Genomic DNA, 22,794 nt, shown 5'->3' on the forward strand with positions numbered 1-22,794 from the left:
AGCCTGGAAAAATGATGGTGCCATAAACAGAAAGAAAGCTAGAAGCAGGAGCTGTTTTAGGGGCTCTGCGTTTAAAAAAAAAGTTTTTTTCCCAATAAATAGTACTGGGCATCTACTATGTTCCAGATAAATTTGGTTTCAGCCATGTTGAGACAGTAAGACACCTGAAAGGAGGTGGTCAGTAGGCAATGCTAGAGAAACTAGAGAGGATGGGCATGGTAAAGGGCACCAAAACCATGCAAGAAGATTCAAGAGAACAGGATAGACAACTGACCTTGAGGAAAATCCCATAACAGAAGGCAGAGAAAGTACAGAGTTTCTGAAACAAAGAACACTTTTATATAACACACCTGCTGACATGCTGTAGCAGTCTCCCAATTTGGGAAACAGCGGATCTAGGAAAAGTGGAATGAAAAGAAATGAAAACGCTGGTGAAAGGAGAGATAAGACAGCTGAGGTTTTTGTAAGATGAGCAAACCTAGGAATGTTTATAAGGAGAGGAAAAGGCATCAGCGGAGTTAGAGGGCAATGATGCAAGTGGCAGAATCACACTGACAGAGCTCCATCCTTTGGGACCAGTGGATCCCACAGGCAGAGCATCTGGGCCTGAAGGAGGCCAATTCTTCCCACAAGTGAAGAACAGGAAGACAGCCTAGGGAGAGACAAAGGAAGAATATGAAGTGGAAGGAAGGAAATTCAATTGCTTAGATCAGATGGCTGTCTATCTTTCTGACTTAAGTAAAAGATTAGGTAATCTCTGCTGAGGCTGAGGGGTTTCAAGGACAGGTTGAGGAGTTTAAGAGTAAAAAAGAAAAAGTTTGGAATTGCCAGTGTGCATAAACACAAATAGTACAAACAAGGTCATAAGTGGCGATACAAGTCCAGGTAGGTTGAGAGAGGAAGCATTTACAAAAAGCAATATGGAAAAAAGTTTTTCTTCAATGCATTGTGAGCATGTTTTTAAAAAAGGAAACTTGCATCTATCTGAAAGATACACAAGTTAAAAACCAACACCTCATTTATCCAAGACAGTTGTTGTTCCACCAGTTTTCCAGACCACCCTTTCAGGCAAAAAGCACTTTAACTGTTTCCGACAGAAATCCTTCCAAACCATACACTCCTGTCTTAACTATACGACTGAAGTCCAACTCTTAATCTTAATCATCCACTCTTGCTGTACTGGAACATGTACTGCCGCTGCACTGCGTGTGCAGCGATACGATTCTCTTTTAGAATTCTATGTCTTTCCCACCTGTCAAGACATAAAGCAACTGGTTCTTTCAAGTTTACGTTTACCTTTACCATCTCAAGGACCACAGAGTGCTTTAGCAACTTGCTTCTAGTCAGTCTCCTAGAACGCACTGTGTCTCAAACTTTTCTAAACCATAGCCCTTTAAGATAAACATGAGAATATTCAGTTCATTCCCTTCCCCTCACGGAGCAATCACTGCTCTGACCTGTTGCAGTTTAGGAAAAACTGAAACAACTTTCTGGTGAATACTTATGCTACCTATAAACTTACGTATCATAAAATTCTAGGAAACACATTCCCAAAATGTGCATCGAGAATAGTTCAAATATTAATCAAAACATGAGAAGGCTTAGCTTAGTAAACAGCCTTAGTTATTACCCTCTTAATCAAAAAGGTGGTTCCTCTTACCACATGGAAAAACAGGGATTCCAAAAAGACCACCTGAAGGCTGCTGCCTTCTTAATCATCGCTCTTCTACTTTTCAAAACTGACTTGTTTAAAAATTACCATGGAGATACTTACAGGCTCATTCCTCATTTTCGTGAAGTAACCCACAGCACTCGTCCTGTAATTTTCAACCACGGTAAATGAAAAGCTAGAAACCCCTCCCCATTTGTTGACTACAGAGATTATAATAACTCTTGAGCAAAAAGTTACTTGGAGTGAGAAATTAGGACAGAAAAAAGGAGCAGCTGCCTACTAGATATGGATTGTTGAAAAAGTAGCAAAATTGTCTGAACTTCTGCACATTCTTGATAATCATTCCTGCAGTGAAACACTGGTTGTTACTCTATCTCTCAACTTTGAAACTTCCTAGGCCAATGGAAGGGCTAAGTGACTATAAAGCCGGGCTCAGGTGTGTCATCACTCTACTACTTGAGGGCTCCCTGGCCTCCCCCATTGAGTATAAGCCCCTCCACCTGGAAAGCAAGCTCCATCCACCTTATTTAGCCACCACTCCCCTACCTACACCGTCTACTCCAGCCAAAGTACACATACTTGCTGTTTTCTGAAGAAGCTTCACCCTTGAAATGCCCTTTCCCCACCTCCACCTCAGTCTAATAAAGTCCTACCCATCCTTCAGTAACCTTCTCGAAATGTCACCTAACCTCATTTTCCTCTGAAACCCCAATAATTGGCTGTACCTTCCCGGCAGCACTTCAGTGCATTTCACCTCATCTCATCTGCCTCTGAACAACGAACTTCTTGGAGCCACCGTCTGCATTACAAGAACCTTTTGATCTTTCGTAGCACCTAGCACCGAGTTCAGAGTAGTGTAGTATGCAATCAAAACTACTTTAAGGAGTGGAATTCCACCTTAGAATTTTTCAAATCAAATAGAGAAACTAAATACCATACCAGGTACAGGAACAATAAATACTGCATCACATTACGCTGTTCTTCAACAAGAAAATAAAACCTTCTGCCCTTTTCTTACTCCTGAAAAAAAGTAAATACTACCAACAGATCGCTAATAGCTTAAATGCACCTCTTCTAGAAAGTTGTTTCCAAATTAATGAAATTCAAACGACTCCGTAAAATTTTTACTTCTCCGTTTCCGTGCTGTGCAATTTGCACTTTTCCCCTTACTACGTGAAAGAGTGAGAACTTCTTTCCTATCCATTTAAAAATTTTTCTTTCTTTCTTTACTCGAAAAGGCAGTGGCTGTTGCAAAACAACCGCATCTAAAGCACTCTAATTCACGTGTGACTTTGCTGAGGTAAAAATAAAATGTCTTGGGGTCCCACTTGCCGTGGTGAGTCCACATGCCTCGGCGGACCCTCAAGTGACCTGTAACAAGCACGGGGGAAAGGCGCGGGGCCGGGGACGCTGAGTAACGAGATTGCCCCAGCGCCTGAGAGCCGACGAAGGCCGCCTGCGGCAGCTCGACTAAAATGCAGCGGAAGCAGCAGCTAGTCACGGGTGCTGCGGTAGGCAGGGCAGGAAGGTGGCGCTGCCGCCGAGCGCCTACAGCCCGAGCGCACTTCATGGCGGCGAGGGCAATGGCCGCTGTGGGGAGCGAGCACGCCCCTCCGCGCGCACACGCTGCCGTGCCGGGCCTCCGGGACCCGTCACCGGAGCCGCCGCCACCGCCGCCGCCCGCTCTCCGACCCCCCCTTACGGGCTGTAGCGGAATTTTCTCTTCAGACGCCGCCTTCAAGATGGCGGCTCCCCCTCCCAGCAACCCCCTCAATCGTCCCCTGCAGCAGGCGCCGAGCCGCCGCCATCTTGTCCCCCGTCCCTCCCCCCCTCACCGATATTTACATAGCGAAAATCGGCCCGGCCGGCCTGCGGCCTTCACCTCACGCCTGCAGCCTTCGCCTCCTTGCCAGGCCTCGCCCCCGCGCAGTGCCCCGGGCCGGCCGCGGCACCGACCCGGGGCCCCTCGGCCGCGTCCCGGGCCACCGGCCGACCCTCCCCCAACCCCCGCCCGTTTGCGGAGCGCGGCTTCGCCGCCGCTCGGGGCAGCCGGGCTCCTCCCCGGGCCTAACTGCGGCCTCCTTGGGGCCTGCTCGGCGCCGCGCGCCACACCGCCCGGCCTAGCGCGGAAGGGCGCCACGCGGGCCGCCGACCAGGCCGGGACCAGGCCCCTGCGCGCGCGCTAGGCCCCGCGGCCGCGGCGGCGCCCGGAACTCACCGGACGGGCGTGCGGGCGGTCGGCGACGGTGGCGGGTGCTGCAGGCCGGCCTTTCTCTGGAGCACTGGGCCGGGCTCCGGCTGGTGGGGCGGGCGGAGGGAGGGAGGAGGGGCCGAGCTCGGAGCTGACAAAAAGCGGCCCAGCTCCCCGGCACGGGCCCGCCGTCAGCACGTCACGTCACCGCCCGGGAGAGAGACCCAGGAAAATGCGGAAGGGTACATAGGCCCCCTCCTTCGCCCGGTGTGTCTCCCTGGTGCTCCGGTCGGCGTGCTCACGCCCTGCAACCGGGGAGCCCAGTGGCCTCGCTGCGGCGGGGTCTCCGGCGGCCGGAGTTTCCGTGACAGCGCCCCCCTTCTTTCCACCTCCTCCGCGCTCCCGCCCGCCGCCGCCGCCGCTACACACGCGCCGCTGCCGCCGCCTCGGCCGTAAAGCCCGCGCGGGGCCGTGGTCCGCCGACCCCGCAGAGAGGCAGGCGGCCCGCACCCGGCCCGGCCGCCCCCCACCATCTCCCGTGGGCCGCGGCTGCCCCCCGGGCCCTCCCCGGAGACCTACCGCCTCTCCGCGCCAGTCCTGGCCGAGGCGCCTGCTCGAGTTGTTTGCAGGCCCTCAGACCCCCGCCCGCAGTAAATGTGTTTTCTTCATCCCCGTGGCTGGAGAAGAAGATAAATTTAGCAACCCCCGCCGTCCCCTGCCTTCGCTTAAAAAAAAAAAACTTTGAAATAAAATGAAAATAGGCTTGCCAGTCTAAATGGGTGCGTGGGCAAAAGGAGGGGGAGAAGGGTTATCCTAGAGCACCTACCAAACCGTTTAATTTTTTTTCTAAATAAGCGTTCAATCAGAGAACCTAATTGATTTTATTAGTTTACGGCGGAAAAAATAAGGGTTACGTTTTGAAACTGGTTTCGCACATTGCAATGAACACGAATTTTTAGTGTATATTTTCTCTATAACCGTGTTTCAAAGTAGGAGAGTCTATGAAATATGTCTTGTGTGATTGTTTCATAAATAATGAAATTTTCACATTCTTTAATAAATACAGAGGGAGGAGCGGAATTGGGATTTGGGTGTTTTTTACAAACTACTTAAGTCTTTCAAAGTTTAAAAAGACTTAGGAGAGAAAGAAAAACATGTATTTGAGTAAATAAAACATTTATCAACCCCAAAAATGTGTATTTTGCATTTTCGTTACTGAAATTTTTATGCTCTTTCCATACTGAACTTGGAACCCAAATTATGTTTAAAACTTACTAGTTAAACGTTAAATGATGTAGCCTTTACATTAATCCGAATCTGATATGCTTTATTTCTTCGTTTAATTCACTAAATGTTAGATAAAGATATTTCTTTTTTGTTTAATTCTTTGGCCGCACTGCGCGGCATGTGGGATCTTAGTTCCCCCATCAGGGATCAAACCCACACCCCCTGCATTGGAAGCTCGGAGTCTTAACCACTGGACCACCAGGGGAGTCCGGTAAGTATACTTCTAAAGAGTAAATAAAACAAAAGTTATAAGGCAAATAGCATATTGGTGTGAAATCTCTTCAAATACAGAGGCCTTGTATTTTAGTTTCCTGTCATAACTTTTTTAAAACTCCCAGAATGCGAGTTGTCCTTTCCCTCAGACCTCTTACAATTATAAAATTGCTTTCAAAAAGGAAAAGCAAAGGTACAGTAAGAAATTATCTCTGAGGGACTTCCCTGGTGGTCCAGTGGTTAAGAATCCGCCTGCCAATGCAGGGGACACGGGTTTGAACACTGGTCCGGGAAGATCACACATGCCTCGAAGCAACTAAGCCCGTGCGCCACCACTACTGAGCCTGCGCTCTAAAGCCCGCGAGGCACAACTACTGAAGCCCGCGCGCCTAGAGCCCGTGCTCCGCAACAAGAGAAGCCACCGCAATGAGAAGCCCGCGCACCGCAATGAAGAGTAGCCCCCGCTCGCCGCAACTAGAAGAAGCCCGCGCACAACAACGAAGACCCAATGCAGCCATAAATAAATAAATTTTTAAATGTAGTAAAAAAGAAGTAATCTCTGAGAAAGTACTTGATGGTAAATTTCCTCTCAAGGCTTTAACCTTGATTTTTTTCAAGCAATTAAATGATAAATAACATGTCTTCATCATTTATAGAAAATTCCACTGGGCTGTGATATAGACTATTCACAGAAAGGTAAATAAAACTAATATTTTTTCAAGTAAAAAAAAAGAAATAGCTTGTATACCTACACTAATGTGATTTCAAAATATTGATAACCAGCGTTTAAGTACTTTGCAAGGGCTTCCTTTTAATGCTATGGCATGTCAAGGACGGGGTCTCATCAACCATGTAACTGTAAGCAACATGAACACAACCTAATGTCAGCATTCTTGTTAGGTCTTCCATAATTACCATCAAATACTTCTGCATTCTTGTTAGTTCTTCCATAATTACCATCAAATACTTCTAAGTCCACTAGCACTTAAGAAAAAAGTGTCAAGGAACATAAACAAAAAAGATGTTTGCTCAATTTACAAAACCAGAAGTAGTTTAGGTATCGATACTTTTAAAGAGCCTTTTGCCATTACTTTTCATCCATAAAGAGACTTAACGTTGATGGGAAAAAAGGAAAGGATGGCCTAGTTCTATTAATTATATTAAATAAACCATTACTGGAGTCCAACAAAGATTATTCTATAGATGACTGTACAGATGAGGTCAGCTATACTTTTTTTTTGCGTTTTATAAAAGGGAAAATAATTTGTACTTCAAATCCATTTATGGAAGGCTGTAAAAAACAGTGTATGATAAAAATCATTTTACTGGAATTACATTTAATATAAAATTCTTGTGTGATAGAAGTGAAGGCTCAAAGGAAGTGTGAACAGCAGAGATCAGGAATTGTTCGATGTAATAAAACACAATATAGGTTGTGAAAATATTCACAGTAGGACCTTGAAGAGACCTAAAATCACTGAAAGCATTTGGTAATCAAGCACTAAGTGATTAAGCCCCTGACACCTTGCACTTAAAGGACCTACTGCAGCCTCTCTTGCATTGATACTTCTCTTGTTTTAGTATTAGGGACCTAGAGAATTCTGAGCAGAGGGAGTAAAAAGATGTGGTGCTTGCCCTTGGGGAACTCAGGATAAGGAGGCTGTGTATGGCTGAATACAAACATTCTTAAGTGCTTTCATTTTCTCACCTAAATAAACACACAATAAAGTGAAATTTTATTTAGGGAGATTGAGAGCAGAACATTTCAAAGGCATATGCTGTGAATACAAAATAGATGGTTTCAAAGCAGCGAAAGGGATTTTGGTTATGTGCTAAAATTTATTTGTTCCTTCAGAGCTGTTAATGTATATTAGATAGTTAAAAGCAACTACTCAAGGTTTTGACAGTGTTTTAATAACTTAACTAAAAATCCCTAACATGTTTATAGGTCCTTGAGCCAGGAATAATACAAGGCCTTTCAATCATTTTTCCAGAAAAAGATTATTCAGAAAAGAAGCTGTTAAAAAAGAATAAAAGAAGCTGTTGCTTTTCATTCCTCATCACTGACTGATGGAAATCCAAATAAGAAACAATAAATTATTAGCTTATGAGAAATATAGACCTTCTTGAATAAAGTTGTGGTAATTCATTACATTATATCCCAAAGGTTAAAAAAATATTTACTTTCCCCTAGAGAGACCATAGTTTTATTGAACTAAGCATGCCCTATAAAAATTTACCATTTATCTGGTACTTGATACTTATCTTAACATGAGCAAGTTGCATCATGTTGGAATTCAGCTGACTATAATTAATGCCAAGTAAGAATTTTTACTCTGAGTCTTTAAACCACACACACACTCCCCAAGGGAAATAATTTTAAAATAAACAATGACTGACAATTAGGTGGTTTTTGAACAGTAGTTTTCACACGAATCATCAGTTGAATAAGACATTGTTTAATTCCTGAAAATCACCAATAGCTAAATTCTACTTCATGGATTATAAATCACAGGACACAGCAAACAAATTAGCTCCACTAAAGAGGTGAAAATCAATATATGAGGTCTAGAATAACCAGTAATAATGAGCACCCCAGGCACCCAGATTGGGGCCTCTATATACAATTTTCCACTAAAGCAATCAGGGTTCCTGTGATTCCTGGGCTGGAGCAGAAAAGTACAAGATGAACCAGGAATATCTCCTCATAACAGAAAGAAAAAAAAAAGTGTCAAAAGGTCTCAGGAGCCAGTTTAAAGAGGCTCCAGTTGGCTAAAGATGAAAAAATTTGAATGTTAAAAGAATAATTGCTATGGATCAAAACACATTAAGTATGCTCCTGAGTTTATAATGAGGCTTTTAAAAATGATCAACTAGGGGGCTTCCCTGGTGGCGCAGTGGTTGAGAGTCGGCCTGCCGATGCAGGGGACGTGGGTTCATGCCCCGGTCCAGGAAGATCCCACATGCCGCGGAGCGGCTGGGCCCGTGAGCCATGGCCGCTGAGCCTGCGCGTCCGGAGCCTGTGCTCCGCAACGGGAGAGGCCACAACACTGAGAGACCCGCGTACCGCAAAAAAAAACAACAACAAAACAAACAAACAAAGAAAAAAACAAATAAAAATGATCAACTAGGGACTTCCCTGCTGGCGCAGTGGATAAGACTCTGCGCTCCCAGTGCAGGGGGCCCAGGTTTGATTCCTGGTTGGGGAACTAGATCCCGCATGCAAGGCTGCAACTAAAGATCCTTCCTGCGGCAACAAAGATCCCGCGTGCCACAACTAAGACCTGGAGCAGCCTAAATAAATAAATATTTTAAAACTATAATAAAAATTTAAAAATAAGTAAATAAAAATGATCAACTAGTGGTGATGGTTGCACGGCTTTGTGAGTATATAAGAAACTAGTGAATCATATACTTTAAAAGGGTGACTTTTATGGCATGTGCCTTATATCTTTTTTTTTGTCCCCCCTCCCACCTCCCTACCTCCCCGCATTATATCTTGATATCTAAAAAATGATCACCTTTGGAGAATACTAGAGAACCAACCATTATTTTGAAAACTAGTAAAGGGAAAGATCAAGTAGTACTTATCCTGTATGAACTATACCTCAGGTTAAACAAATAGTTGATGAAAGGAATATTCTTTTAATAGAAGTATTCCTACTAATACATGAAGAAGGTTTGATAGAATTAGAATATCACCATTTTGCAACCGCTAATAAATCAACGGATCTAAGCAACAATCATCAATAGCTGCTAACCAGAGTGACAACCAGACATATGCCTCATAATTGAAGTACACAATGTACTGGCCAAAAAAATCAAACCTGAACCTGATCAACCCCCTAGCTCTTTGCCAATTTACAGGAAATGTAAGGACAGAGAAACTTACCAATGAAACAACAGGAAATGTAATCGACAAAATCTAGATGGTGGGAAACACTATGGGATCTTCTTTCTTCAACAAATAAATTATAAGGAAAAAAACATTGGAGGGAAAACCAACAGATGAGAAAAGACATAAAAAATATATCAATCAATTGAAGTATATGAACTCTATTTTAAACTTGAGTCAAACAAATAAGTATAAAAAAAATGAGACAATCAGAAAAATGTGAACACTGACTGGATTGCTATCAACACTAACTGGATAAACGCTGATATAAACAAATTATTGTTAATCTGGTGTAAGTGTGAAGATGGTGTGATTATATCTTTGAGCCCTTATCTTTTAGAGATATATTATCAAAATATTTACAGATAAAATGATACACTACCATAGATGGCCTTCAAGCTAATCTGGGAGGCTGGGGGCGGGAAAGAGGTTGAGGGTTAAGTGGGTGGGGGATATGAATGAAAGAAGATTGCCCTTGAGCAGACAGTTGTTGACGCTGTAGGATGGGCACATGGGGGCTTGATGCATTCTTCTCTTTGTGTATATATTTGAAATTTTCCATAGTAAGTTTAAAACACAAACACAAATAAACATACAAAGCAAAAATTATCTTCAAATTTCAAAAAATCTTTGGAGTAAGGCAAGCATTACAGATATTAGTTGCTTCCTTTCTCACTTTTCTGTGGACCATATAACACCACTTATTTTCAAAACAGCATAATTAAGCAATAAAATAAATAAAATTAGAACAACATTATGAAAACAGCAATGTTTTTCAATTTTGGAAGGGAACAACACCTTGCTAAAGGTGAAAATTCCTGGGCCTCAATTCCTAGAAATTCTGGGTTTTTGTAGGTACAGTATAGGGCTGAGGAATCTGCAATTTAACCAAGCCCACACACCAACAGTACTTTAAGAAATACTAGTATATCCTGGTAAGTGCCTCTTTGCCCACATTTATAAGAGTTTCTCTTGGAGTATAAAGAAGTAAAATTACTGGATATGGTACATTTTCAATATTACTTTCCAAAATGACTGTACTAATATACATTCCCTCCAGCAGAAGAGAATTCCCAGTTCCCCATTCCTTCGCCAACTGTTGATGTGCTCATGCTTTTAAATTTTTGCCAAGAACATAACTATCTTACAGAATGACCTTTCAGCTAGCAACATTTGTTAAAGCAGCTCTTGAAAAACCTTCCACATTTTGAACAAAGACTCCTTTTTAATGACATAATTACTTTTCACCCCAAAATACATTAAATAAATATGCTAAAAGAAACGATCATTCAACCTTAAGTTTAAAGCAAAAATATTCTCACCAACTACGGACATAAGAATTCTTCTTCAGAGAATCTCATATGGAACAAATTTGAATTGTGCTCTGTGTTGACATGAACCACAAATGTTTTTTGATTGTTTTTGCATACAGACATCAAGCAAATAGAAACAAACAGCCCAAATTGAGAACAAAACAGGAAGAAGCATCTGGCAGAAATGTGGAAAGTTTCGTAATTCTCCAAAAGGTGAGGCGAGCCAAGGACACAGCAGGAATCTGACCTAGTAAAGTTAAAGTTTCAGTGAAGTGTGGACCGTGCATATAAGACTCCTAGTCCCTGGCACTGGAGCCCCCACTTTATGATAATAACATTACATTAAGGGAAAATTCACATGAAGATGAAGTAAGCAATAAAGAGAACATGATGTGATCTGGTCTGGTGATAAAGTCCGGGAAGGTTCTTGCTGTAAAGAATGACTTTGTGAGTAGACCAAAAAAACAAAAACAAAAGGATCATGAACAAAAGGGTTAAAGTGGCCTGTGCTCTGGAGCAGAGCTTCTCAAAGGTTAATGGGCACCAAATCGCCTGGGGATGTTGTGAGAAACCTCCTTGTGATGCAGTGGGTCCTGAATGGGGCCTGAGATTCTGCATTTCCTCTGAGCGCCCAGGCTAGGCCTGTGCAGCAGTGGTCTGTGGGATCCTGCAGAGCTGCCGCTCCTCCCCCGACTCTGCCTGAAGTCTGTCACTGAGAAGTCGTGTATGGCAGGTACCTGCCAGCACTGCTGCTAGAAAGACAGAGAAGCCCTGGCCCGGGAAATGGCCGAAGCCCATCTCCCCGGGGACCCCTCCGGATAAAGGGGCTGCCTCATGGCAGCCAGGGGCTTCGTCCTCCCAGGCCTTCTGTGGCCCAGGAGGGTTGGGGGTAGAACAAGGAAGGAGTCAAGCGCTCTTGGGATTAACACTGTCACCCACGTGCACGCCCCCAGGAACTCATCAGGCAGAGGTGGAGGAGAGAACGACGAGAGAGAGATCGATCGATACGGAGAACAGAGAGGGAGCGCCAGCACCCAGGTACTCGCTGTTCCCAGCCAAGACACGCAATGAAAGATCTTCGAGAAAATGGTCTTCCTAAGCTTGAGGAAGACCTGTATCTGCAGACCGCAAGAACTTGCCACACTTCAGGGAAGATGAACTACCTACACACAGACACATTTGGCAACAACTTTTAACAAGGGGAAGACACCCTGTGATCGTTACGGCAGGAGAAAACAAGTCATCATTAATTGAGGGCTTACCTTGAGTTCCACACGCCACTTGGTGCTTTCCGTGAACGCTCTCACTTAACCCTCAGAGCATTCCAGTAAAGTGGCGGTGCTGGCCTTTAAGTGGACTGGATTCAGAAACTCGGACGATCTTGTCAGGATCCCTGTGCTCTCCAGCTGCCTCAGCTCTCTCACTCCGCGTGGGAGCAGGCAGGCTTCCCCCAGAGCGGCACACGCAGCTCCGGGCTCACGTTGTCCCAGCTCAGTTACCCCGGAAGAAAGGCAGGGTCCCTCTTGTGATTTCACCACGGAAGGACACCGGTTGTCTTTATGTTCTGGGCTTGCCCTTGGATCCACCGCGGTGGCCAAGAGGAGGGAGGAAGATACTTGGCCAGGGGCTGAGGACACTGTGATTAGAAGTCCCAGAACTAACAGATTAGAGTGAGAAAAAAATAGACAAATAAAAGAGAGGAAGGATGGTTTGGCTAACAAATGCAAAGGGTCCACGACAGGGAGGTCTAGGAGCTGCCCCACTTTACAGATGACGACAGTAAGGATTAGAGAGGTCGAGTAACTTGCCCAAGGTCGCACATCCAGGGTGAGTTGAAGAGCCAGGACACAAACCGAGGCAGTCTGACCAGGGCTCTTAACCACTCTGCTATAAGGCAACAAGACCAGTTTGGTTTCAGGCTTCTCTGCAACCTCAGCTTTCAGAAGAAAATGGAGCAACAGCTAGACTTTGTGGAGAAAAAGATTGTAACCGAAGATTTGCGTGCTCTGCCAAATTGTCTTTCACAATAATACGGAACAGATATTAAACACACCCTGTGTGGCAGGCACAGGTCTAAGTTCTAAGGGGACCTGCGCACTAGTATACCTGAGCTGGGGGGAGGGGAGGATGGTGGCCCACTTCTCCCAGAGTGACACATCTGCTCTATAAGAGGGTAAGTGGGCAGGGATAGTAGCCCGTGCTCTTCTCATCTTGCTTCTCCTGCTATGGAACCTTTGCCCTGTGAGCCAGCTGGAGTGATCACGGCCCAGTACTACACAGCCTCCCGCACGTGTAGTAGAACTTCTGTCCTACAGCGGATGCTGGGCAGGGGGAGAGAGCTCCACCCCTCTGCCCTGCACCTTCCTGGATATACCTTCTGCAACACACAGCTGGCTGTGATGAGAGATGGTAATGGCCTGCCCTTCCTGGAGTGAAACCATAGCGCTACCCCGGGAGCTGTGAGGAAACGGGGCCGCACCTTTCTGACTGTATTTTCCAAGAATAGAGCTTCCAACACACTGAGCTGGGGATGGAAAGCAGTTCTTGGCTCAAATGCCACAGACTCCCATTGTTCCTAATAAGGTTTGTAGTAGATTTTCTTGAATACATGTTTCTCTATTCACTGTATGTCCTTAGAACAAATTCCAGAGACTATAAATGATTGGGTTTTTAGAATAATTTTCACTAGTTAAATGGTTATTTCACTGGGGAGAGTAGCTCCCAACCTCCTTGCCCCACCATTTTGAAAGTCTGCTACCGTAATCAGGTTTTTTTTTTTTAGGCAAAAAATAAGTTTGTTTGGTAATATTATAACCTCATGATTCAAACATATTCAATGTGTTTCGACCCACTGCAATTTTTTTTTTTTTTTGGGGGGGCTGTGTTGTGCGGCTTGCAGGATCTTAGTTCCCTGACCAGGGATTGAACCTGGGCCCAGCAGTGAAAGCGTGCAGTCCTAATCACTGGACCGCCAGGGAATTCCCCAATGCAGTTATTTTTATTGATGTTAAAATTATCCCAACTGTGGCTAGTGGGAACTTCTTTAAGTTGCCTCCAGAGTCCTTCTGAAGTGACCCTAACAGTAACGGACAACTTTCTTGCTACTAAAATACCATGGGGCTTCCCTGGTGGCTCAGTGGTTAAGAATCCACCTGCCAATGCAGGGGACACGGGTTCGAGCCCTGGTCTGGGAAGATCCCACAAGCCGCGGAACATCTAAGCCCGTGCGTCACAACTACTGAGCTTACGCTCTAGACCCCGCGAGCCACAACTACTGAAGCCCGCACACCTAGAGCCCATGCTCTGCAACAAGAGAAGCCACCACAATGAGTAGCCCGTGCACCACAACAAAGAGTAGCCCCCACTCACCGCAACTAGAGAAAGCCCCATGCACAGCCACAAAGACCCAACACAGCCAAAAATAAATAAAAATAAAATAAAATACTATGTACATGACCTTCCACAGACCCACAAAATGCTTTTGAAAAACTTAAAAGTCATAGTTACCAGGGAACTCCCTGGTGGTCCAGTGGTTAGAACTCCATGCTCTCACTGCCAAGGGCTGGGGTTCACTCCCTGGTCGGGGAACTAAGATCCCACAGCTGCACAGTGCGGCTAAAAAAAAAAGTCATAGTTACCAGCATCAAAAGGAATATGTAGGCCTTCCAAAGAAACAAAGATAAAATCAAACACTCAAAAGAGAAAAATAAATTTAAAAATCATAAAGCAAATAAAAAATAAGGAAACATTAAAATAGCATAGAAAAATATGACATGAATAATAAAACAAATGTATTAGTGATCATGATAAATAAAAATGGAATCTACTCCCTTATTAAAAATTAAGATTCACAAATTGGATTAAAATTCAATTTTATATTATTTAAATGAAGCACAAAATGAAACAAAAAGATTAATGTAAAGGGAGGGGAAACATATAAAACAAATACAAATTAAGAGAAATCAGATATGAAAATACTTACATTAGTAGAGTTTGACGTTAAAAAAAGACATGGAAATTTATAAAGAAATTTATACGTAGAAGGATAGAAAAACGCTTAACAATATGATTAATACCCTGCAAATAAAAGTCCAGGACCAGACAGCTTCATTGAAGAATTCTACCAAACATACAAAGAATGACTTATGCCTATCCTTCTTAAACTAGTCCAAAAAATTGCAGAGGAGGGAACACTCCCAAATTCATTCTATGAAGATACCACACCACAACAAAGAGTAGCCCCCACTCGCTGCAAGTAGAGAAAGCCCGCGTGCAGCAACAAAGACCCAACACAGCCAAAAATAAATAAATAAAATAAATTTATTTTTTTAAAAAAGACCTACCTATAAGACATGACTCCATAAAACTCCTAGAAGAGAAAATAGGCGAAACATTCTCTGACATAATTCACAGCAGTATTTTTTTAAATCTGTCTCCCAAGGCAAAAGAAATAAAAGCAAAAATAAACAAATGGGACCTAATCAAACTTAAAAGCTTTAGCACAGCAAAGGAAACCATCAACAAAATGAAAAGGCAACCTGTGGAATGGGAGAAAATATTTGCAAACGATGCATCTGACAAGGGGTAACTATCTAAAATATACAAACAGCTCATACATCTCAATATCAAAAAAGAAAACAACCCAATCAAAAAATGGGCAGAAGACCTAAATAGACGTTTCTCCAAAAAAGACATAGAGATGGCCAATGGGCACATGAAAAGATGCTCAACATCGCTAATCATTAGAGAATGCAAATCAAAACTACAATGAGGTACCACCTCACACTGGTCAGAATGGCCATCATCAAAAAGTCTACAAATAATAAATGCTGGAGAGGGTGTAGAGAGAAAGGAACCCTCCTACACTGTTGGTGGGAATGTAAACTGGTGCAGTCACTACAGAAAACAGTATGGAGTTTCCTTAAAAAACTAAAAATAGAGCTACCATACGATCCAGCAATCCCACTCCTGAGTATATATCCGGAAAAAATGAAAACTCTAAGTCAAAAAGATACATGCACCCCAATGTTCACAGCAGCACAATTTATAATATACAAGACATGGAAACAACACAAGTGCCCACCAACAGACAACTGGCTTAAGAAGATGTGGTATTTATAGACAATGGAATATAACTCAGCCTTAAAAAGAATGAAATATTGTCACTTGCAGCAACATGGATGTACCTAGAGAATATTGTATTCAGTGAAGTAAGTCAGACAGAAAAAGACAAATACTATATGATATCACTTATATGTGGAATCTAAAAATAATACAAATGAATCTATATACAAAACAGAAACAGACTCACAGACATAGAAAACAAACTTATGGTTACCAAAGGGGGGAGGGAGGGAGGGAGGGACAAAATAGGAGTATGAGATTAACAGATACAAACTACTCTACATAAAATAGCTAAGCAACAAGGATTTACTGTATAGCACAGGGAATCATATTCCATACCTTGCAATAACTTAAAACAGAATACAATCAGAAAAAAAATAACTGAATCACTTTGTTATACACCTAAAACTAACACAATATTATAAATCAATTATACTTCAGTAAAAAATAATATCATTAATAAGTCTTGCTATTTAATAGCTCCCTGGAAAGAAACATGTATACTAGACAATATACCATTTTCCCCCCTCAGTGCCCATGCAACCTTTACAAAAATTGAATACATGGATACAACTGCACCAACAGTGGCACTTAAACAGGGTTCAATTACTAAAGAAGACTCACAGGACCCAAAATGACAAAACTTACAAATGTACAGTTTATTACAGGGAAAGGACACACTATAGCAAGAGTATGAAAGTCAGAATATACATCACAGCATATGATTCATAGCAGGGGTCTAGAAAGGCCAAGTGTAGGCTCCTATTGTTTTTTTTTTCCTCTTTTCCCACAAGATATTCTGTACTCATCTTGTATCTTCCTGCCCCAGTGCTAGAATTAGCCATTTCTTCAAGGAGCCCTGATTCCATTTATGGGAGAAAGGTACTTAGAAACAAAGATTTGGATGTTAGGTGTGCTTACTGCTGCTGGGGTGCCACTGTTTCTAGGCCATTTCAACAGTCAGAGCCAGGAACTATATCTAAGTATACCACCCTACATATACAGACATACCTACATTTCTGTACCTATTTACCAACTAGAGTACAGTATTTATGTACAGTTCTTTTTGTTGGTAGCCTTACATTACCTAGCCAAAACACAGGCTTTCTTTTCTTTCTTTCTTTTTTTAATGTACTGGGGTATAATAGACAAAGAGCATTATACTAGTTTCAGGTATATAACATAATGACTCGATATATGTATATATTACAAAATGATTCCCACAATAAGTCTAGTTAACATCCATCACCATACAAAGTTACAGATTTTTTTCTTGTTATGAGAACTTTTAAGATCTACTCTCTTAGCAACTTTCAAATATGCAATAAAGTAGTATTAACTATTATTAAATGAAGCACAAAATGAAACAAAAAGATTCATGTAAATGAAGTGGAAATATATAAAACAAATGCAAATTAAGAGAAATCAAAGATGAAAATACATTACTAGAATTTGAAATTTTAAAAAATGTCACCATGCTGTACATTATATCTCCGTGACTTGTTTATTTGTAACTGGAAGTTTATACCTTTTGACCCTCTTCACCCATTTCACCCACTCCTCACTCCTCGCCTCTGGGAGCCACCAGTCTGTTCTCTGTATCTATGAGCTTGAAAACACTGTTTTTCAGTTTCTTAGCAACTTTTCCCCCTACCCTCTTTGGTGAAGTTGTCATACATTTTGAACACAATTAAATTATTTTGTCACACTCTGAGACCATTAACGACCAAAGTGACTTTTAAAAATTTGCATACAGTAAAGTTCATGCTTGGTGGTGTACCATTCTACAGGTTTTGACAATTGTAGAGTCATGTATCCACTACCCCTTGTGCAGCCCATTACATACTCAATCCTTCCCTCTCCCCCAATCCCTGGCAACCACTGACCTGCTTTCCTAGTCCTGTTGTAAACTAAATAGTGATATGGAAAGCTAGCCATGTCCTAATCCCCACAAGGGTTGAATATTATATCATATGGCAAAGGGGATTTTGCAGATGTGATTATCCAGGTGGGTCCTAAATGTAATCACAAGGGTCCTTAAAGAGGGCAGCAAGAAAGTCAAAGGAGGTAGTACGAGACATGAGGATGGAAGCAAGAGGTTGGAGTGATGTGAGGAAGGAGTCACAAGCTAAGGAATACAGGTGGCCTCCAGAAGCTAGAAAAGGCATGGAAAATAAATTCTCCCCTAGAGGTTCAAGAAGAAACCAGCCCAACCTTGACTTTATTTAGCCTAGTTAAACTGATTTCAGATTTCTGGCCTCCAGAATTGTAAGAGGATAAACTTGTGGTAATTTTTTATAGCAGCAATAGGAAATGAATACACATATCTTTAGTCTCGTCTTTTTCAAAATGCCACATGAATAGAATCATACAATACTTCTGGGTCTTTGGGGTCTGGCTCCTTTCGCTTGGCAAAATGCATTTAAGATTCGTCCATGCTTAAGTTATGCATATTTTACTGCTTACAAAAATGATTCATTCATGTTATTGAGTGAATCAATAGATCTTTCCTTCTTATGACTGACTAGTGTTCCACTGTATGCATGTACCAGTTTGTTTATCCAATCACCTGTTGAAGGACATCTGGTTGTTTCCAGTTTTTGATAAAGATGCTATAAACATTTGCATACAAGTTTTTGTGTGTACATAAATTTTTATTTCACTTGGCTATGAAAGACAACTCATAAGGGACTTCCCTGGTAGTTCAGTGGTAAAGAATCCGCCTTCCAACGCAAGGGACGTGGGTTCGATCCCTGGCCGGAGAACTAAGATCCCACATGCCGCGGGGCAACTAAGCCCGCACGCCACAACTATTGAGGTCGCATGCCTCAATGGGAGAGCCCGCGTGTCGCAAACTATAGAGCCCATGCGCCCTGGAGCCCGTTCGCCACTAGAGAGAGAAAACCTGCACGCCACAACTAGAGAGAGGACCGCGCACTGCAACGAAGAGACTGTGCGGTAACAAAAAGATCCAGTGTGCAACAACTAAGACCCGACGCAGCCAAAAACATAAGGAAAATAAATAAACAAAATAAATATTAAAAAGACAAATCATAGGGATTCATAGCTTTTACGCCATGGAGATGTCGATTTAAATATCATTACCAGGGAAACATATTACTAAATAATACAAACAAAAAGAGTTAACAGGCTTTTTAAGGCCAAGGTTACATTCACAGAACAAGCCATAAGTTCTCAGTTCCAGATGGCTTACAAGTCCCCTTTGTCAGAAATAACATTTTCAAGGACATTTTAAGAAACCAGAATATCATCTTCTTATTCTGTTGCTGGGATTTCTTACACCAGCAGTTAGGAAGGGCCTGTGGTTTTTCAGACTAAATGATGAAATTCCATTATTTAGAAGTGTGAGAAATAAGGACAGTTCTAAGAAGATTAAAACTTACTATGGAAAGGAAAGGGGCAAAATAGAATTACAGACAATTGGAATAGGAGCGTGTAATGTTACCCACCCCTAGTCCTTAGTATTGTTTGCTATGAAACTTCGTCAAATAGTTTCATGAAATCATTACAATTTACCTGTTTTTTCCAACAGATATGCAGTGACACTTCTGCCAGGGGAGTTTTGCCTGAATAGAGGAAAAAATAAGGCATTCAAACATAAAAGTGGCAATATTTTTCCTTAAGGGACCAAAACTACAGAGGAAGAACTCTGAGTTGCACCCCTCAATGTGAAATCAGGTTCAAGTCATGTAATATGCAAAAGGCTTGTAAAACCAACCTCAAAGTGGGTAACAAATATTTCTCAGGGTATGGGATTTTCTCCTACTTACAAGCTAACAAGTTAGCCTGTTACTATTTCCTGGGTGCCAGCAGCACAGTAAGCAGTATGAGCACCGTCAGCATATTTCTGTGGGTTCCCCACATCCCCAGGTCCAACAGGGGGCCATGCAGAGGGGCCAGGTGGACACAGTGCATGTCTGCATCACAGCCGCAGGATATTGGCCTTGGGAAATTCACATCTTTTACAGCAAGCCTGCTCTTTATCCCAGAGGGAAATATCACCTCATCCCTCAAGACAGCTCCCTGCAAACACAGCCCTGAGAAATGAGCCAGGTAAAGTGGTCGGGGCCTTGCATTCTTGCCATATAAAACAAGAACAAGCAGTGCCACTCTGGGCTGTGTCAGATTGTATCTCCCAATAATATTATGCCCAGAGAGAAGAGAGGCCATCTCTCCTTCCACATGAAGTGAACAATAAGACGTACTGCCCAAAGTTTTGTCCCTAGAATATTTTCTTTTACCACTATTTTTCAGTGGTAAAATAGAGGCTAGAATGCAGCTACATTCTGCCTTTATCTGGTTCCAGCAAACTGTGCAAAAACCAGGCCTGTGCCTTTTCTCTGTTAACCAGTCATAGAGAACTCTCTAGGAAGCCATAAATGCGGATTAAGTGAGAAATTAATCAGTAGGAACAAGTACTGGAGGAGTTTAAAACACCTCTTCAGGCAGTTTACTTGTGCCTTCTGACTAGCTTGGACTCAATCGTATATATAACGTTATTATTTTCAAACAGAATACCGCTGTCACATCCAACTTTATGTTTCCATGGATCAGATAACACCTAGTTCTTGACGGTCATTTCAAGTAGCATACCTCACTCTCCTTTTACCTTCCAGATCTCCTGCCCATGCTTTCCAATGAGTGAACCCACCCAGAAGCTAGAGGGCTAGGAAATCTGTTGATACAGTCCCTTCCCAGGGCCAGGGGAGGTAGAGAGGGGTGGAGTGAATCTCGAAGGGCAAATGGCAGATATCCAGCACAGCCCATAAATGGCATTGATGTCATTGGTGTGATTTTCTAAAACATTAAACCATTCTTGGTAACGTTCCAAACAAAACAACACACACTCCTTTCAATTTACACAGTAGTTCCGTTCCTGGAAAATTCCAGGATACTAAAACTGTTCAGAAAATACTTTTGAGTTATGCTCGCTTCAGCAGCGATATACTAAAATTGGAATTATACAGAGAAGATTAGCATGGCCCCTGAACCAGAATGACATGCGCATTTGTGGAAGCATCCCATATTTTTAAAAGTAAATTTTAGAAAAAGAAAAAAGTACTTTGACTTTATATGTAAAATGAGGTTAGGCTTCGGCTGAGACAATCACAAATAGGTTTCTCATACACACGACTGGCTGGGGAACATTTAAAAATTATGTAAGGTGTAGAAAAATTCATCCCTGTGAATGTCACATGCATTGAAGGACATATGATATTCTTGGCCCCTGCCCTCTAACTGCCAGGAGATTCCTGCCAGGGGATTCCTGCCAGGGGATTCCTGTCAATCACTGTAACAACCAAAATAGCCCCATGTGTTTTCAAAGCATACCCTTGGTGGTACTGCCCCCAGTGAGACCCTCTCCTAAGGTGAAACATTCATCCTTACAGAATTTGAGTCTGACACTTCATCCCCTTAGCGGCTGGGGGAGACAATAAATGGAAGAAATGACTTTTCAATTCATGGGTCCTTGTTCAATCCAATATACAAGTCTCTGACCCAGCTACCAAACACTTGCTGCCATTTCTAGCAACATACTGTGAATTTGAATTTTATGATTTAATATAAATAAAAAGTAAGAAGGGCTTCCCTGGTGGCACAGTGGTTGAGAGTCCGCCTGCCGATGCAGGGGACACAGGTTCGTGCCCCGGTCCGGGAAGATCCCACATGCCGCGGAGCCGCTGGGCCCGTGAACCATGGCCGCTGGGCCTGCGCGTCTGGAGCCTGTGCTCCGCAATGGGAGAGGCCACAACAGTGAGAGGCCCGCGTACCGGAAAAGAAAAAAAAAAAAGTAAGAAAATAACTGGATGCGAAGCTCAAGCTTCACATGGAGCCAGGTAAAGTTTATAAATAACCACATTTCATGTCACTTGAAATTAAACTATAACATTTTTCTAGTTTTAACTTACACATTTTAGGTAACACATACACATTATATAAAATTATAAAATAGACACAAAAATAAAAAGTAAAAACATAATATTCTGTGGTAGACAGAATAATGGCCCCCCTCAAAGATGTCCATGACCTAATCCCTGGAACCATTTACATGGCAAAAGGGATTCTAAAGATGTGACTAGGGAATCCCCAGGTGGTCCAGTGGTAGAAAATCCACCTCCCAACGCAGGGGACGTGTGCTCTATCCCTGGTCAGGGAACTAAGTTCCCACATGCAGCAGGGCAACTAAGCCCGCGCGCCACAACTACTGAGCTCTTGTGCCTCATCTAGAGCATACGTGCTGCAAACTACAGAGCCCATGTGCTCTGGAACCCACGCACCACAACTACAGAGCCCACACGCCACAACTAGAGAGAAGCCCGCACACCACAATGAACAGCCCACGAGCCACAATGAAAGATCTCACGTGCCTCAACGAAGATCTCGGGTGCCACAACAAAGACCCAACACAGCCAAAAAGAAATAAAATAATTAATTAATTAATTATCTTTTTATTTTATTTTATTTTTCATACAGCAGGTTCTTATTAGTCATCAATTTTATACACATCAGTGTATACATCTCAATCCAAACCTCCCAATTCATCACACCACCATCCCCACCCCCCTGTGGCTTTCCCCACTGGTGTCCATATGTTTGTTCTCTACATCTGTGTCTCAAATTCTGCCCTGCAAACCGGTTAATCTGCACCGTTTTTCTAGGTTCCACATACATGCGTTAATATATGATATTTGTTTTTCTCTTTCTGACTTACTTCACTCTATATGACAGTCCCTAGATCCATCCATGTCTCAACAAATGACCCAATTTCGTTCCTTTTTATGGCTGATTAATATTCCACTGTATAAATGTACCACATCTTCTTTACCCATTCGTCTGTCGATGGGCATTTAGGTTGCTTCCATGACCTGGCTATTGTAAATAGTGCTGCAATGAACATTGGGGTGCATGTGTCTTTTTGAATTATGGTTTTCTCTGGGTATATGGCCAGTAGTGGGATTGCTGGATCATATGGTAATTCTATTTTCAGTTTTTTAAGGAACCTCCATACTGTTCTCCATAGTGGCTGTATCAATTTAGATTCCCACCAACAGTGCAAGAGGGTTCCCTTTTTTCCACA

At 42.6% G+C, this 22,794-nt stretch overlaps 1 protein-coding gene and 1 non-coding gene across 5 annotated transcripts in view; one reads left to right on the plus strand and one right to left on the minus strand.

Moving 5' to 3' along the window:
* ZFX (zinc finger protein X-linked) overlaps positions 1-11,969 on the minus strand; it is a 65,225-nt gene extending 53,256 nt beyond the window's left edge. The window contains exon 1 of one of the 4 annotated variants that reach the window (XM_060002178.1): positions 11,834-11,969. The gene's annotated coding sequence lies outside the window, so the exon portion shown is untranslated. Of the gene's footprint in view, positions 1-3,517; positions 3,829-3,890; positions 4,792-11,833 lie in introns of those variants that run through there. The other 3 variants (XM_060002179.1, XM_060002177.2, XM_060002180.1) reach the window with 3 other exon arrangements.
* An 8,672-nt stretch (positions 11,970-20,641) lies between these two features.
* On the plus strand, positions 20,642-20,747 carry LOC132419138 (U6 spliceosomal RNA). Its single transcript, XR_009518143.1, has one exon. It is a non-coding gene; the product is annotated as a U6 spliceosomal RNA (small nuclear RNA).
* Positions 20,748-22,794: the final 2,047 nt, after the last annotated feature.

Source organism: Delphinus delphis, chromosome X, assembly GCF_949987515.2.
Source record: "Delphinus delphis chromosome X, mDelDel1.2, whole genome shotgun sequence".
NCBI classification, from domain to species: Eukaryota; Metazoa; Chordata; class Mammalia; order Artiodactyla; family Delphinidae; genus Delphinus; species Delphinus delphis.